The sequence below is a fragment of the Excalfactoria chinensis genome, chromosome 9 (assembly GCF_039878825.1).
Source record: "Excalfactoria chinensis isolate bCotChi1 chromosome 9, bCotChi1.hap2, whole genome shotgun sequence".
Lineage (NCBI taxonomy): Eukaryota > Metazoa > Chordata > Aves > Galliformes > Phasianidae > Excalfactoria > Excalfactoria chinensis.
The window spans coordinates 13,113,163-13,129,722 of record NC_092833.1 but is presented as its reverse complement, the minus strand read 5'-3'; the positions used below and the strand labels follow the sequence as shown (position 1 = coordinate 13,129,722).

At 47.2% G+C, this 16,560-nt stretch overlaps 1 protein-coding gene across 4 annotated transcripts in view; it reads left to right on the top strand.

Moving 5' to 3' along the window:
- Positions 1-16,560, top strand: part of SOX2 (SRY-box transcription factor 2) — an 80,279-nt gene that overhangs the window by 24,727 nt on the left and 38,992 nt on the right. For 2 of the 4 annotated variants that reach the window (XR_011904724.1, XR_011904722.1), the window contains exon 2: positions 12,108-12,377. The gene's annotated coding sequence lies outside the window, so the exon portion shown is untranslated. Of the gene's footprint in view, positions 1-12,002; positions 12,378-16,560 lie in introns of those variants that run through there. The other 2 variants (XR_011904723.1, XR_011904721.1) reach the window with 1 other exon arrangement.

Here is a 16,560-nt window from a genome sequence, read left to right as displayed (position 1 = left end):
CTAAGCAGTGAGCTTTCAGTGACGTTCTCATTGTTGAGGCTTTTCAGGCCACTGATGTAAACAGTAGGTTCTGTGACAAGTCCAGTGGAAGCTGTACAGCCTAACAGCTAAATGAAATTTGGCAGTTCCTCTGCTTAGGCCTTTGACAGAGAAAACAAGGAGGAAGAGGTAGCTTCTAGAGCTGAACGTTAGTGTTATATGTGCAATGTCATTGCAGACATGTTTTGAAAATTCCATTGTCTGTTTCTTTACCCTCATTTAGTACAGGCAGACAAATCATTTATTTCCAGGCTGCAATCATGTCATATTCTTTCAGCCAGGCTGTAGCCAGATATTCTGTGCTGTTTCCAGCCCAGTAAGCTGCAGGAAACCACCCAGAGCTACTTTTCTGCCATTCATCCAGTAGAGTTCCATGCAAATCTCCACTTGCTTGCATATCAGACGTACAGTGTTGTCCTCTAACAACACTGGGGACAAAGAGAAGCTCCTTGAAGTGTCTGTTTACAGTTCTGTAACTGCTGGCCTTATTTACAGGTACTGGAAATAAATTATTACTCGTATTCCCATTTTGGGAGTTATTTCATAGTGGGAAGGGAGCGTACTTTGGCTCAAATGAGGGCTTGTGTGGTTTTACCACTGAAGTGGTTGACCTTTTCTATCCTGCTGTGTGTGTTCACGTATGGTTCTGTTTATAATTCGGCTTTTTAAGAATATGATGTTTTATATCAAACAAATGCTGTTTCTCACTTCCCTTTGAGGAAAGCAATGTGAGGCAGTTAATTTGAAGCAAGTGTCCTAAGTGATTTAAAAAATAAAAAAGGTAAAATTTTTGCATTGCTAGCAGGACTTATTTTAGTCATTCTGAAATGTAGAGCAGCTACTTCATCTGTTAAACTGCGTGGTCTTGGTTATCACCCACTGAAGTGCATCTTTTTCCAGAGTTGTAACAGAAATAAAATGAATAACAAGAACAAACAAATAAAACAAAACACATAAGAGGAAGAAAATTCTGCCAGCTCCTCTGGAATTAAACATTATAATGGCAGTAGACAGGGAGAGAGGGAGGCGGAACACATATATGTAGCAGAGGACATTGAACTTGGATCATAATTTTTTCCCCATAACTGGAACATCCTAAATTATATTGTGTCATATATTAAGAGAAAATAGATTATTAGTGTAAGTAAATGTAGAAAAATGATATAAAAGAACAAATGTCAAGTATTTGGCTCCAAGGGAGCAGCAATGGCAGTGGGAATTGACTCACCAAGGCTTCAGCCCAACAGTTACTGATATGCTTAAGGTCACATAAGTGAATTTCTCCCATATAACTATTTTAAAAGCCCTAAGCTGCACAAGATCCCAGGATCTTCTGGTACTGCAAATTAATAGTCTTAGAGAAGAATTCTGGTTTTCTAATTTAGCTTGGGTCACTACCTGGGTTATGTTATTACAGGTTTTTAAGGGAATCTCAGCTACTGAAAAATAAAAACAACAGCACTGTTCCCTTTTACTTCTCTGAGAGATAAAACTATCCTGGATACACTGCGCACCCAACGACCCCACATTGGGCTTGTGCATTATAGATGATGAATGAAATCAAAGGTAGAGGAATTGTGTCACTGTCATTCAGTGATCAGCCAACAGTATTTCAATCTTATCCAGAGATCCTCCATCATTTAATTTCATTCTATGTCCCTCTCTCCATAGGGTTTAATTTTAAAAGAATGAATCAGTTACTTGAGGGCGGGAGGTTCATACATGTGAACATATCAAGGAGCATAAGATGCTTTAATTTCCCAGTGCTTTTTTGGATCTGGACCATAATGGTGACTCTCACCAGCTTCTGTACTGATAGGGTAGAACCTATTTCTCTGCTGTCTGTTTTGTTGTCCCTAAGCGCCCACTGCAGAGAGGAAAAGATGAGATAGTTTTGCACAGGACTTGCCATGGAAACACTGATCCTGGGGGGAAAGCCACTCAGGATCAGTGCTGCCCACTCTGCGCAAGTACAGAAGCATTCTGGTGTACTGTTAAGAGCAGATGATGGTGGGTGTAAGAATTACAAGCACAAGTATCTGATTGTCAGCCTCTGACAGGGTGAATGTAGCCATTAACTAATTAGCAACAGAATTTGCATAGCTTGCAACTCTCAAACATTTCTATGAATAAATTGATGGTCATCCAAATACTTGCAAATTAATTAATTAAGAGATGATAGGATTCTCCAGATAACAAAACTAACCATTTTTAGTAATTAAAACATTTTGCCCATATGATTACTCACCTGGTTCTACTAACAAGGTTGTTTTTGTCTTGTACTGTGGGAAACTCGTCACTGTATTATATTTCTTCTGGGTTGTTTTTGTTTGTTTGTTTGTTTTATTTTTCTCCTGAATTTTATTTCTTTACTGCTCTGCTCTGTCCAAAGTATTTAACACATTAAGTTTTTTGCTTGTTAGTGATGAGGTTCCTGGGCAGGACTTGTGAAGATTTAGAGCATTTAAAATTCTCCAGCTGGCTGCTACTCCTATTTTGACTGCTACAAAATTCATTCATACCCGCAACATATTTCTCTTGTCCTTTGGTAATGAACAGGCTAGAAGTGCCAAAAAAGAAAAAAAAAAATCTGTTGCCCTGACACTATTAGAGTGGGAGCTATGCATGAAAAGTATGAAATATCTTATTCTGTGTTTAGAGCTGATTGTATTTCTTGGTGGTTGTGGCCTTGAAGTATTTTGATTTTATCTTAGAATACAGGGCTGATCTGGATGAATTCCAGCTGAAGTTACAGGAATTGAAGAATTGAGCTACAGAACATAATGAAATGATTCAGTCCCATGCAATCTGATGAGCATCACTGTGTGTAATGGCGTGCATGTATGTGGTTGTATCTGAAGCTGGTTGTATACCATTGATTACAAAAGTACCTTTTACACATAGGGTAAGATAATTACTTTGTATGAAAAGCAGGACTATTTTAAAGCATTTATTTTAATAAATACATTTAGCACTAGTTTTCTGTATGTGGGTACATTGTTAGTAGGTAGTATTCAAGGCTAAAGCCCTTACCTTTGTGCTGATGCTGAAAACTATCAATTATAAAACACCTAACAATGTTCCACCAATGAGAGCGCTCTGTTAGCTGCACGTTCCTATTCCTCTCTTTAAAAGACAGATATTGCTTTGTGCAGGAGAGCCAAGATTGGGGTACCATTGTTAGGGCTGATTAAGGGGAGGAGGAACTGTTCAAATTTTAGGGTTCTTTTCTTATCAGACATCTATTGAACTGAATAGCATTTTGTTTTATATCGTGCTTTTTATGGCCTAGGTATCTCAAAGCTCTTTACAAAACACTGTTTCAGTAATAAATGTTACTAGCATAGAGAATGTGTAGGCATCTATTATGTGATCTGCAATAGCTCATACTCTGGCATTCAAACAATACCTTTCGGTAGTTGGGTGATGAGAATAACTAAGACAGTTTTATTTGCGAATGTTAAAATAAATGTTTAAGAATCTTAGCACTGAAACCAAAATTAAGAGGAAAATATTTATCCTGTAGCTTATAATTTGGTAAAATCTATTTGGCATCCACCTGGATGTGGAGTCATGTTAGGCAAGAAAATGCAGAGCAGTAATTGCTCATTGAAGGCATGGAGATCTAGAAGTAGTCCCAACCTCTGTCTTGCTCAGTCTACCAATCTTTCCCAGGTGGTTCAGGATCTCAGCTGCAATGGTCCTCACTGGATTGTCTTTGCAGGAATGCTACACCCCAGGCTGCATGGAGTACGCATATGATTCCAGCTAGTCTTGACTGTGCGTGAAATAAGAAGGGGATACTTAATGAATAGTGAAGACAGTAAGATGAGACAAAAAAAAAAAAAAAAAAAAAAAGCTAAAAATAAAAGTAAGACAAGAATGGTTCCGGACATCATCCCCCTCCAAAAATTCACTGTCTGTTTCAACCAGTGTGGATTCACAGCTGTTCTCTCTCTGTCCTTATTAAAATTGCTCTATTGCTAGCGGAGATTATGAAGGAAAAAATAAATAAATAAACCAGCAGCTCAGTCAGCAAAGATCAGCAGCAGAGTTAAAGCCAGGGGGGACGGCAGAATTGGTAAAATCCTGAATTGGTCACAACTGCTCAGATTGTCCTGGATGTGGTCTTTCTTACAGTTATGCCTATGACATTCTTATAGCTGTGCCAATGCCTTTTCTGACTGCACCCCAGATGCTTTTTCTTTTCTCTAGATTTCTGGCTGTCTGTGCCCTAGCTCTCCTTTCCTGTAGTCAAGGTCTCTCTCTCTTCTTTCTCAAGCCCCATCTGCTCTCATCTCCCTTTAAACTCTTCTCTGGCCCCCCTCCTTCAACCAGGACAACACTGCACCTCTTTTCAAAGCCTATTTTTTTTTTTTAAGAAGAAAATAAAATACATGAAATCTGAATGACTTCAAAACCATATTCTGGTGCTTTCTCTTGCTTCTCAATCCACTATTGTTGTTCAGAGAGTGTATAGAGCACTATATCAAGTAATTGGGTATTATCTTCTGGACTGTAGTTCAGGCACTAAAAATAGCGTATTAGTGACCACTTTGTTCCATGTGCCTCCTCTTTATAAAAAGAGCTAAAGGCACTTTTTCCATGTTGGAATGTTAACTTCTAGCAGAGGTGCTGTTCTTTTAGTGGTGAAAGCAAAATACGTATGAACTGGATGTGATTGTTACTTCCATAAAATGCTGTAAAATTTATTGCCCCTTGATTATTTTCTGACACTAGGCTCATACTTGCAAGTTAAGACTGACATGGTCTCCAGTGCTGTTTTGACAGCATTGCTTTGTTGTTCTGCTGTTCTTTATCCTGTGCTCTAGGAGCCTGTGGGTGCACTTCTCTCATTACGACAGCCACCAAGTGAGCAGCTGTTTCCAAATGTGCTTGATGATTTGGGAATCAGCATCTTCACAGGAGCCCAAGTCCACAGCCAGGTAGATGATCTTGAAGAAAGGGCAGTGGTTTCTATCTCTAGCCATGAAAAGGGACAAAACGTCCTGAAAAATGGCTTCAAGGCATTTCTGTGGACAATCTCTTCCAAGTGTACCCTTTTCCATTGGCTACTGGGGGACCTCTGACCATGTTTCTATTTCTGAAAGTCCTGCAGCTTGTTGCCCCTCACCGGCTGCTCAGGTCGAGCCTCTGTGCACCACAGCAAGGTGATCTCTTTCTTACTGCAGCTGTTGAGAAGGATGACCAACTGACAGTAAAATTGCTTGGTACTGATGAGCCCCTGGCTTTGTTACTGTGGTAAAACATACATCATTTGACAGCTGCTTGTGCATGGAGAAAACCATAGATGATTAACGGTTTCCTGTCTTTTCTTGCTACTGATCTTCTTTGCTTATGACAGATGAGACTCAGATGTCTTTTTCTAAGAGGCAGAGAGAGAAAGGGAGGATATTTAAACTTGTTCTCACCTAAGTCTTTTATGTTATCCTAAAGACCTTATTTGTACTAGAGGGTTTTTTTTCCCCTGCATTTCAGCTCTCCTAAAATGATCAGATCTGTCATTCAGCTTTAAAAGGGAATGTATGTTCTTCCTCTCCTGGATTTTTTTTTTCCCCAAGGGGTATAATGCTAATTTTACTTATTCAGAAATTAAAATAGCAAACAGTTTATATGAGGTGTTGATAATTACCTATATTACTGTAACACTGTGACAGATGTTGGCAAAAAGAAGCAGAAAATGCCTACAGCTGTGCACTCCACGACATCCAGTTTATGCTCAGACAGAAGGCTAACAGATGTTCTGAACTGTCACTTTGCCTAAATGTTTTTAAAGTCTAAGGACCTGCTTTATAATTCACTGGGGCCTCATTTGGTTTCACAGAGGTCCTCAGAATTCCCATCTGTGACAATTAATGTTGAAGACTTTTATAAATCAACCCTTGTCCTTATTAGCCCTCTGCAAATAGATACTGTGTATCTCTATACTCCCGAGACTTCTATTTTTTGTGACCTTGTTATTAATTGCTACTACTTGTATGTAACATAATTCATGTTTCAAACAGAAAGAGAAACGGATTACGTGAATGAGCACCAAAGATCACCCAGGTGCATTTGACTGACCTCACAGTACCTATGTTAAAACATTCTCTATTATATCCCCAATGCTGTGGTCATTTGAAAATGCTGACATCTCCAAACTACCTGCTCAGATTCCCAAAGGAAAATACAAATCTTGGTGCTACAAAAAGGTAGCGCTTAAGTAGATATGTTCAGCTGCTGGAGCTATTTCTATTCCTGGAGAGTGTTCTTATTCAAAAATAGTGAAATCACTAAGGGAGATTTTAAAATAATTCAAGCTTCATTTATTAGTTCAAAATGGATTTGTTAGGAGGGTGACATGGAAGTACTGTGTGCAGGTAGAAAATTTGAGATTTGAAATAGACTTTGGGCTCCAAGCTCCACCCAAATTTTCCAGCATACCTTTAGATAAGCAAAAAAATGTCTGTAGTATAAAACAACCTAATACTTTACTGATAGTTGCCATTTCTTTTTAAAAGCCGGGTTCCTGTTGTACAGCAGTTTAATAGCTTTAACATTGCAGTGCCATAATCAGTGTTTGGCCTCTTCTGTTCCCCAATCCTGTATGGAAGCAGAACTCCAAATTGTACATCTTTCTGGGTTTGTTTCTAAATTACTCCCCACACTTAATTACGAGGATGAGAGGGATGCCTTATTCCTCTTTGTTATAGGCTAAGCTCTCAGTAATCCCAAACAAAAGAGCCAGTTCTGGAAGATATAGGATTTGCTAGCAGGATTATGGTCTCATAGATAATGATGTGCAGTCAGCAGAAGCGAAGCTTTATTTTAATTCAAATAAGCTAGTAAACAAACCACTGACAAGTCTGCTGGTGAGAGTAACTGGCTTCTGTTGCCACATTGGCAGCTAAATTATAGAAAATCTATTATACCCTGTTCACCATATGTTTAATTTAATACAGATACAAATTAAACTATCCACAGTGCCTATTAAAATAACAATACATATTTTTTAAATATATGAATGTTTTAAGATACATTCCCCTGACCTTAAGAAGGGCAATGCTGATTTGGGAGACTACAGCAAAACACATGCTATAGTCAACAGATTCTCTTCAACAACAACAACAGTAATTTGAAAACCCCTGAATATTAATAGTACAGTTTTGTAAAAGATAATGAGGTTAATTGGGGTGTTTTACCTTCTAAGCATCTGCTCTTCCGTGTTTCCCTCCCCCTAGGTTCCTGGGCATGGATTTGATAGAAGTGGCTGATATCTAATCTGTTGTACACTTTTTAATTCCGTGCCAGATGCAGTGTGAGTTGTTTGCCCTTTTCCTGCTGCAAACAGATATCCCTTATTTCTGCATATCCTCATTTGTTAATGTTCTCCTAAATAGCCCTCAGCTGGATTTTTGACCTGTTGAGAGCTGCTACTCTGTGTCACTGACAGAAGGTTTCAAATTGTGTGGAGTGGTTTGTACTCATTGCCCATGTTCAGAGCAAAGCGTTGAGCACGGTGTACTCTTGGCCCACCTTGGACCCTCATTGCTGTCTTGAGTCCTGTGATGGTTGCAGTGAGAGTCTCTAAGTCTGGGTATTTCCACATATGCTGAACATATGAACATCCTAAATTCACTGAGTCCCTGAGTCACTGCTCATAGCAGGCTATGGGGAATGGGGTTAAAGATCGGCAGCTGTCCCTGTGGTGAGGTGGTGATGATGAGGGACTACCTGAAACCATACAGAAACCATGGAGAAAATAACCTCTCCAAATTCACATTGCAACTGAAGTGAGTGATGACAGAGTGCCAGGCAGCACAGTGCCAGGAAACTGTTCTCTGGATGTTGCTGGAAGCCTTCTGCCAAGGTTGGCTCTGTCTCTTCTTAGTCCCAGGCTGCTGACAGCAGCAATGAGCATGTAATGGGACAGGAGTTCTGAGAAATGACTTGATGTGGTTTGGGGATTGCCACCTTACTCACAGCAATACGTTCAGAATTCAGCATTCAGAATGATCTCTTATCACTTAGGATGTAAGAATGCATGCATACCTCTCAGACATGTGGAAGTGTGCGTGCAGAAAGTGTGTGTGCAGAAAGGGGTCTGAGTCCTCTGAATGCCAGGTATCATGTGCCATGCATGTGTAGACTGTGTATTGTCATGGTATGTAACATATGTACAGGTGTGTGAAGTACATGCCTACTGTATGCATGAATACAGACACGGACTATTTAAATTGCTTTAAATACTGTTGTTATTTGTCAAAGTACTTTCAGAATCAATGTATTTGTGATACGTTGACATAACGTACACAGGAAGGTATCAGTTATTGCAAATAAGTCTACCTTCTGTGACAAATTCATCTTCGGAATGTGAAAGGAGCCTAACTCTAGAGAAAGTTGCCATCTAAAGGACTGAAAAAAGGAAGGTGTCAGGTCCTTATGATGTGCGGGCAAAGTGCTAACAGAATATTTCCCAAGAGAAATGTGTCGTTTACTCTGTGCTCAACTTTCAGTAAAGGCGTATTTGGCACTGCAGCTATCCACAGCAATTGGCAGCAGAAATATTGCAGTGAACGTTGAGATAAAGAATGAACTATTTCAGATCTCTTAGAGCGGTCACAGGGAGGGAAAAGAACTGAAAGGTCTCCAGGTTTCGGAGGCACGTCTGAAGCTCAGACATACATTTCTGCACAGAGAAGGGCCTGCCTGCCCTGCAAACCTGCAGCTCCTCAGGAGACTGCTTGTTCTTTGCTTGCAGTTAAGCAGGCTTTTTACTACCGTATCCCAGGACAAAACAAACAAACTGCTGTCGGTGCTTCACAAATGTTCTTTCTACACCGTGAGGTGGTGGGAAGCTTTTCTAGCTCTTTGAAGGGCCGTGTGTCCGTGCGACCGGTGTGAATCCTGGTGAGCTGCCTGCACGCTTTGGGGATAGAAAAGCCCGAACGTGCTTTAATTGAAAGCGTGCTGCCAAGAACTTAAGGAAACGATCGCACGGGAGAACTTTCCCTAGTGAAAAGAGGGAAACGCAGTGAAAGGACTCGCGAATGAGCAGCCCCGCGGCCCGGGGTCTTTTCAGACACTTCCAACCCCGTCCTTCGGGGCGCGGGGAGCGCAGCGGCTCCGCTCGGGGGGCAACTGCGGGACGGTGGTGTCCTCGTTGTGAGCGTCCCGAGCCGAGACCGCGGCGAGCAGAACGCGTCCGTGTGTGCGCCGGGCAGCGGGAGGAGCGCGGCTGGTGCCGAGCTGTGCGCTGGTGCGGGGCCCTGCTTGCCCCGGGCCCGACTTCGGGAGTTGTTTGCTCCCCGGGCGCGGCGGTGCGTCGGGCGTCTAAGGGAGGGCGCCTCTGGCCAACTCACTGCTCGGGTATCCAGTATGAGATAAGGATCTGCTGCGTAAATTCGGAGTTATCCGCTATTTCATCTACGCTGCTGGATGCAGATGTTTTGTTCTGTTTTGTTTTCTCGAGTCTTAAATGAACTGTGAAAGCCAAAATCCGGCGCACCATAACACTCTGGTTCTATGACATTCAGTGTCCCATCCCGTGGGGGCATAGCTTATGCGTACCGGTGCCGTGCGGGGCGAGAAAGGCGTGTTGGGATGTGAGTGTCCCTCAGAGCCCTTCCAACCCATGGTTCACGCGTTTTACTTCTTTTTTTCTTCATGGTTATTCCCCCTCCCCGAGAAAGTGTCACACGTTGATCCCGCGCATCTGAAAGTTGCAGCCGCCCGGTCCCACGCACTGATGATTTCGTTTCTGGCTATCAGCAAAATGAGCTTTATGCCAATTTCGTGCTTCGGGCTAACGAGAGGGATTCGTGTTTCCCTCCTCGGTGCTTGGCATTCCCGGAATCTCTTTGTCAGCTTGCTGTAGGACGCTGCTGTAATTTGCTTGGAAACTCTCTCCAAGAGCTGTATACAGCTGTTAAGAACGACGTTCAATTTCTGAGCCATCGGGACGCTTTGTCTGGGGGAAAAAAAAATCATCTTTCCTCGCTAAGTCCGTATTAAACTGCTCAGAGCCCGGTTCCCATTTAACCCAAAGCACCTCTATAGGTAGCGAAACGCGCCTTTCCTACTAATCCCTTTCCTTCACCGCTGTGAGTAACAAAATACCTTTTCTATAGTAGCGGCACTTTCTTCCCTAATGTTGCCCAGTGTTTAGGAAAGCACTTGCACGATTTCCCCAACTTTTGGGTTCTTATACCACTGATGGTTTTTTCCTTCGCGCTTAGAGGTGCAATGTTAGGAGGTCTCTTGTGTGCGCTCCGCTGCCCTCTGGGCGTTAAACCCGGGCTGAGCAGAGCCCCCATCCGCTGGCAGCGGGGCCTGGGGGGCCGGGGAGCGGCACGGGGCGGCCGGAGGGGCCCGGAGCCGAGCGGAGCGGCCGTGCGGGGATCGGAGGGTACGCGGCCACCGCCCCGGGGCCGCTCGGAGCCGCCTCGGCGCCGCACTGCGCTCCCTCCCCGCTCTGCTGGGGCGAGCCGGCTCGAAGATGTTTATCCTGAGATGGAAAATGGGTTGTTGAAAAACAAGCTATGCGCAAATAGTTTAATTTTCCGTTTTGATGCTTATCTTTGTCTCCCGAATTTCATCGGAGAGGCTTTAATTGGCGTGTGGGTAATAGTTCCTAAATAATCCCTTATTAGATGACTTCAGACGAGTTGGGAACCAATAACGTCTTAGTCCCAAAAGTGAAAGTAGAATTGGAAGGCGCAGGTCAGTTTTTGTCAAAGGGCTCATTTGGGCATCTTTGCGTCTGCTGAAAAAGCTAATTAAAGAATGTTTGAAGGTTAAAGTCATTATTCCGTGCTGTTGTCGTGCTACAAGTGAGCCGAGTTTTGTGAAAACACAAAGGGCAGAAGTCACAGAGGTGGATTACTGTCAGTCCCGGCTACAGAGGCACAGAGCACTGTGGCATTAATTCCTATAGAAAGGTAGACAAACACAGGCACTGCCTAACAACTTTCCCGCAGAGCCCCATTGTCTAAGCACTTTCTTTGGCTTCGGGGCTCTCCTCCGCTCGCTACAGTCTCAACCGCATTGAGAAGCGGGCAGCGGGCAGCGCTTCGGGCGCGCTATTCTGGACCCGGGAAAACATTTCCCAGCTGCGCTTCTCTCCGGTTCCGTGCTATCCATCCTTCCCTCGGAGCGCTGCTCGCGTGTTCATTACTCGGCTTAAAGTTGGCGGGGCACGAGAACTCCGCGGCAGTTCACTGCCCCCACCCGCACGGTGCGCCCCGGGGCTGCAGCTCGGCAGCTGCGGAGGGGTCGGTGCGGCTCCCGGCGTGCAGGAACGAGCGGGGGACCGACGGGGACGAGGTCGGCCCCGTTCCCACGCCGGGAGCTGCTCTCGGGGCGTGCGTTCGTGCGCGGGGACGGCAAGTCGCCGAAGAACGCGCGCAGAGATGCGCACACGCGCTGCTCGGCCCCGCTTCTCTCGGCTCCTCCGCCTCGGGGCCGCTGTGCCCCCGCTCTGCCCCACAGCCGGGTCGGAGGGGCCGCTGGGGCTGCGGAGCTCCCCACATTCAGAGAAACAGATGTTTGAATGGTGGGGGGAGGTGGGGGGAACCCTGCAGCTGCAAGTCAAAGAAATATATTGATAAAATATTTCAGTAGTAGTAAATACGCAGGGATCGGCTCGACCTTGCGAGGTCTTCATTTTAATTTTTTTTTTCCCCTTATATACAAAAATCTTTATCAAACCTCTATTCTATGGCTTCAATAAACAGAACCCATTACCTCACGGCAGCTTTTGTTGGCCTGTATACAAGCGAGAACAAAATGGTTATTCAGGAGAACGCTTTCGATTTTTATTGTGTGTAGTATGCACAAAGAGCAGTGTTATTGTATTAAAAAGAACCATCTGTAGCAGAAACAATGGCATCAAATTATCTTTGAATACCCACTGCAAAAATATAAAGCTTTTTTATTATTCTTCTGCTGTACGGTGGGGGACAGAGAAGTGACTTTTTTGTTGTCGCGGGTGCATTCTTATAACACACACAAAATCAGCCATTTGGATTTTTTAAGCCATAAACGATTTTTTTCCCCTCTTGTTCCAGGGACCGCAGTTAAAAGCTAGGGCTAGGACTTGGAGGATGTGTAGGCAAACGGAAGGAGAGCCGGGGGAAGAAAAGCCGAAATGGATTCATTCTCCGTCCTGGCTGGAGGAGGAGAGGAGCGGGGACGTGCGGGCTGCCTGCAGCTGCCTCTGTCCGGTGAGAAGTGCTCGCAGCCCCGCGGCGGACTCGGGCTCAGGAGTCCGCGCGGACTTTCGCTCTAAGCTGCCAATCAAACCGCTCACCGCCACCACCCTGCGCTGGCACCGACATGTAAGTACTGCACCACAACTTTGACATTCACGCTTTTCCCCCTTCCTCCCCCGTGACCTTTAAAACGATGGAGAAATACCGCTGCCGCTTTGCGCCCGCCGCTCCGAGCTCGACGGCGTTACACTGAGGGACTCGGGCGCGGGTTTGGGTTTGCCTGCAACTGCGCGGCAGCCGCTTTGCGACCGGAGCGCCGGGCAGGAGCGGAGCCGCCCGAGGCCGCCCCGCGCCGCCCGCCCCGCACTGCCCGCCCCTACGCCGGCGCGCACGGACCGAGGAGACCCCGCGGGCTGCTTCGACCGGGGCCGCTATTTCGTTGGTGCCCCGCGGGGCGAGCCGCAGAGCGGGGGCGAGTTCCGCTGCGGGGCGGCAGGCGTTTGAGTCCCGCCGGCGCTGCGCTGCGCTGTCCGGGAGGCGGCCGGGGCGCTCCGCGGGGGCTGGGGGCGGCCGCGCTGCGGGGGTTACCTGGGCGCGCAACGGGCGCGCAGCAGCGCTGGCGCGGCGCCCGCGGCGCCTGCGCTTTGGCGCCCCCTGCCGGCGGCGCTTGTCCCGCACCCTCCCTCCGCTCCCCTCCTGCGCGGCGGCTCCGGGGGCGCTCCCGAGGAAAGGGGGGACGTTGGGGGGTTCGCGGCCGTACGGGGATCCGCGCAGAGCCGTGCGTTGGGGACGGGGTACCCGAACACGAGAGGAGACGCGGGGCGACCCTGGACGGAGCCCTCGCTGGGCAAAGAGGCCGCGCCCGGGGAAGTTGCGAGTCAATCGACGTGTGTCACTGCCTGCGCCGAACGCTGCCTCCCGGTGCGCTGCAATTTGGGCTGGGAATGATCGATTTTGACATTTTGGCTCATTATAATGCCACTTAAAGGGAGGCTCTTTTTAGTTACAGTTAGCAAAGTTAAGGTTGGGTTTTCCCCCTCTTCCTCCCTCCGCCTTCTCTTCACCCCCCGCCCCCCCTTCTGTTTTTTGGGGTAAGAATTTGGTAGATAAAGGTTAATCTTGGGCTGAATGATAGAGCTGTGATTGACAAGAGAAAAGGTGTTGAGGGCAGGTCGAGCTGTCTTATTTACAGCCCACTGCTTGCTATAGAGCCTTTGTTAGGACTGGAAAGCTAATTTAGTGCTGATCAAAAGCACCACGGAGTTAAAGGACTGGTAATGACTGCTAATTTCATTTCAGCCTCATACATCCCCAACCGCTGTAATTAAAGACATGCTATTTAAATACAGGTGAAGAGTTTTTGTAGCAGGGGGAAAGTGGGCAGCCGGGTACCATTTTATTTCTGCTTAATGTGGTCAGAGAGCACCGTGTGCCGCGGGGCGAGCGCTGCTTTGTGCGGCCCCGAGGGGACAGCCCCGACCCGCCGGGTTATGTGGGTTTAATTCCTCCCATGCAACGGCATCGGGAGCGCTGGGAGAGACGAGACGGAGGGTGTGTGTCAGCCGTTAAGTGCCTCAGCGGAAGCTCTGGTCCTCGTATTATGATTATTTTTAATTAAATTATTTTCCCACTCCACTCGGCCGGCTCCGAAACGATGTAATTTCACAACTGATGTAACAGTTTCTTTCTGAGATGCATCAAAGGATGAAAGCTCCGCGTTTTCGTGGTTGGTTAAAATTGCTACCAAAAAAAAAAAAAAAAAAAAAAAAAAAAAAAAAAGGAAAAAAAAAGAGAGAGAGAGAGAATTTAGCCTTTAATCTCTTTTATCTGCCGAGCCTGAAGATCCGCACTCGACCCCGCTCCGCTCCGGGCTCTCCCCCTCTTCCGGGGCCGCGCCGGGCGGGAGGCGGCGCTGAGAGCGGGTTGCGGCGCCCCCTGTCGGCAGCACCCGGAGCCGCCCGCGGGGACCTGGCGGAGGAACCGCGGCTCTGCGGAGAGCGGGGTGCGGAGCGGAGCCCCCGGGGCCGGCGGGTGCTGCGTGTGAGCGTGGGGAAGTGGGGATGGGCAGGGAGAGAAATCACGGGAAGGGAAGGAGCCTCCAGCTCGAGCTGTGTGGATGTACAGGCATTAAACGTAACGCCACAGACGTATGTGTGAGCAGAGCTGCCGAAAGCCCCGTCCCTGGAGAAGTGTCCGCTTATGCCGCTGTCGCTCGGCCAGCGTGCTGCTGCGGGACCGCGCCGACAGCCCGCGCTCTGCACGCCGCGGTAGTGGGTGGCACTGGGCAAATCCTTCGTCCCCAGCTGCGTCCCCAGCTCCCGCTGCTGTCGGGACACCGCAGCCTTCCGGATGCTGCGGTTGTGATTTCCCCCCAAGGCGCTGGAGCTCAGTCGCACTGACAGGTGTTACTTGCGAGCAGAGCTCGACGGTTCCGTTTCATTAAGGCAAAGTGCTCGCAAATGTCGTATTTTAAGGCGAAGTAATGAAGTAGTCTTCCTCCCCCCTTCCAAAAAAAGAGCAAAATAACCCCCCCACACCTCCGCCCGGCTCCTGGAAAGGGAGAAGCGTTATCTTAAGTGAATGCGTGGAGTGGGGGGTTTCTTCCTCTCTGTTGACAGATCTAAAAGAAAGCTGCGTGTTACAAAACCGTCAACCAAAATATGCGAAGTGCCGCATTGTCACCAACTTTTACATGAATTCGCCGCTTATTTTATAGGCATCTGCGCGGTGCTCGCGAGGTGCGGTAACACTGACCGCGGTTTGTGCGTCCTGCGTGCGGGGAGGAACGCTAATGGGAACCAAATGATTCCTGCTAAATCGGGGTGATTTTGTCGCTCCTGTCGGCAGCCTGATTGAAAGTCGTAATGCCGCATTTCTTCTATGAAGCGGTTCCTGCGGCCGTGCTTCTCACAGTAAACTTTTCGCTTTAGACATGAAGTACGAACTGTGGTTTTTAAGGATCATTGTTTGTCGCGCAGAGTATGCGCGCTCCGTTCTCTCGGTTTGATCTCCGCTTGAAACTCCCAATGTGTCCCAAAATAAAGGCTTCTCATTTTCTATAAATAATAGCAAGAGCCCTGCGCAAATTTCTGCACAACGGAGTTCCCAGATTTCCTTTACTGTTTCTTTCCTCGGCGCGCGTTGGGTATATATAACTCTGAAATTAAGCAAAAATACACATCTGTATGGATCTGTCAAGCCAGCTATAAACAGAGATATTATATGTCAATTACCACAGGAAACAGAAAAAATACAGAGAGGTTGGTACACACGTTCTAACGTCAGGAAGCGCTTTGCAAAAAGCGCAGTGACTCCTGCAGCAGTGTGAATGATTAACCCGGACTCAGAGCGGGGCTGCTGGGGCTCCCCTGGAAACAGCAGTGCTGAGGGGGCTGTAAAGGGCTCGGAAAGTGCCCCCTCCGAGGGTCAGAAGTTGGCGCATTGAATGAGGCTGTAACCAAAATAGGAGCGCTCCCCGGGCTCGCTCGGTGCCAGCTGCGGGTCGGTCCTGAAGCCGGGAGGGAGCCGGGAGTGGCACGCAGCGGGCAGCGGGCAGCGTGGGTTGGGGCAGCCCCGTGCTTGTCCTCGTTCGTCCCCGCTTGGTGGTAAAGTGCGGTTTTACCTTATGAGTGTCTTTTGGAAGTAGGCTTTATGGACACCTGCATTTCCTCCAGATCTCGAGGAGTGGAAGAGTGGAGGAAACAGATCCTAAAAGCAACCGGGATGCAGGGCAGATTAGCTCGTTCTACCTTTCCTTTCTCCTCCCCATCCCCAGGCACAGCTGTTGCAAGCCTGTCCAGGGCAGAGGGGTGCCAGGAGCAGCCCCATTCCCCTGCGACACTGCACCACAATCCAGCCCGGGGGGTTCAGATCTTTCATGCACCCTTAAGGTTTTCCTTGTCCACACACACAGGCCTAAGCCCTACAAGGGATGCTGGGGAGTGGCCAGGCTCCCTCCTGAAAAGGCTCTCCCGGGTCATCTTGGGGCAGAGGACAGCAGACAGACACATGGGAAGCACTGATGGTATTATTTATAGCACCATCTCTCTGCTCCGATTAAGTGCCGTCTAAATATGAATTCACAATATAGACAGCTAGTCTATAATTTGAATTAAACCCCCCCCCCCCCCCCCCCCCCCAACGAGCCCGTCACTTGAGAATTCTGAAATCACAAGCCTAAGTTGTCACAATGAGCCCATGGTGTCAATAAACCATGGACGAGATGGAGAGATTGTCACTCCAGACCATAACAGTTCTGAAAGTGTCATTACCGTCTGTCCTGTCAATGAGCTCCAAATTAAGGACTATG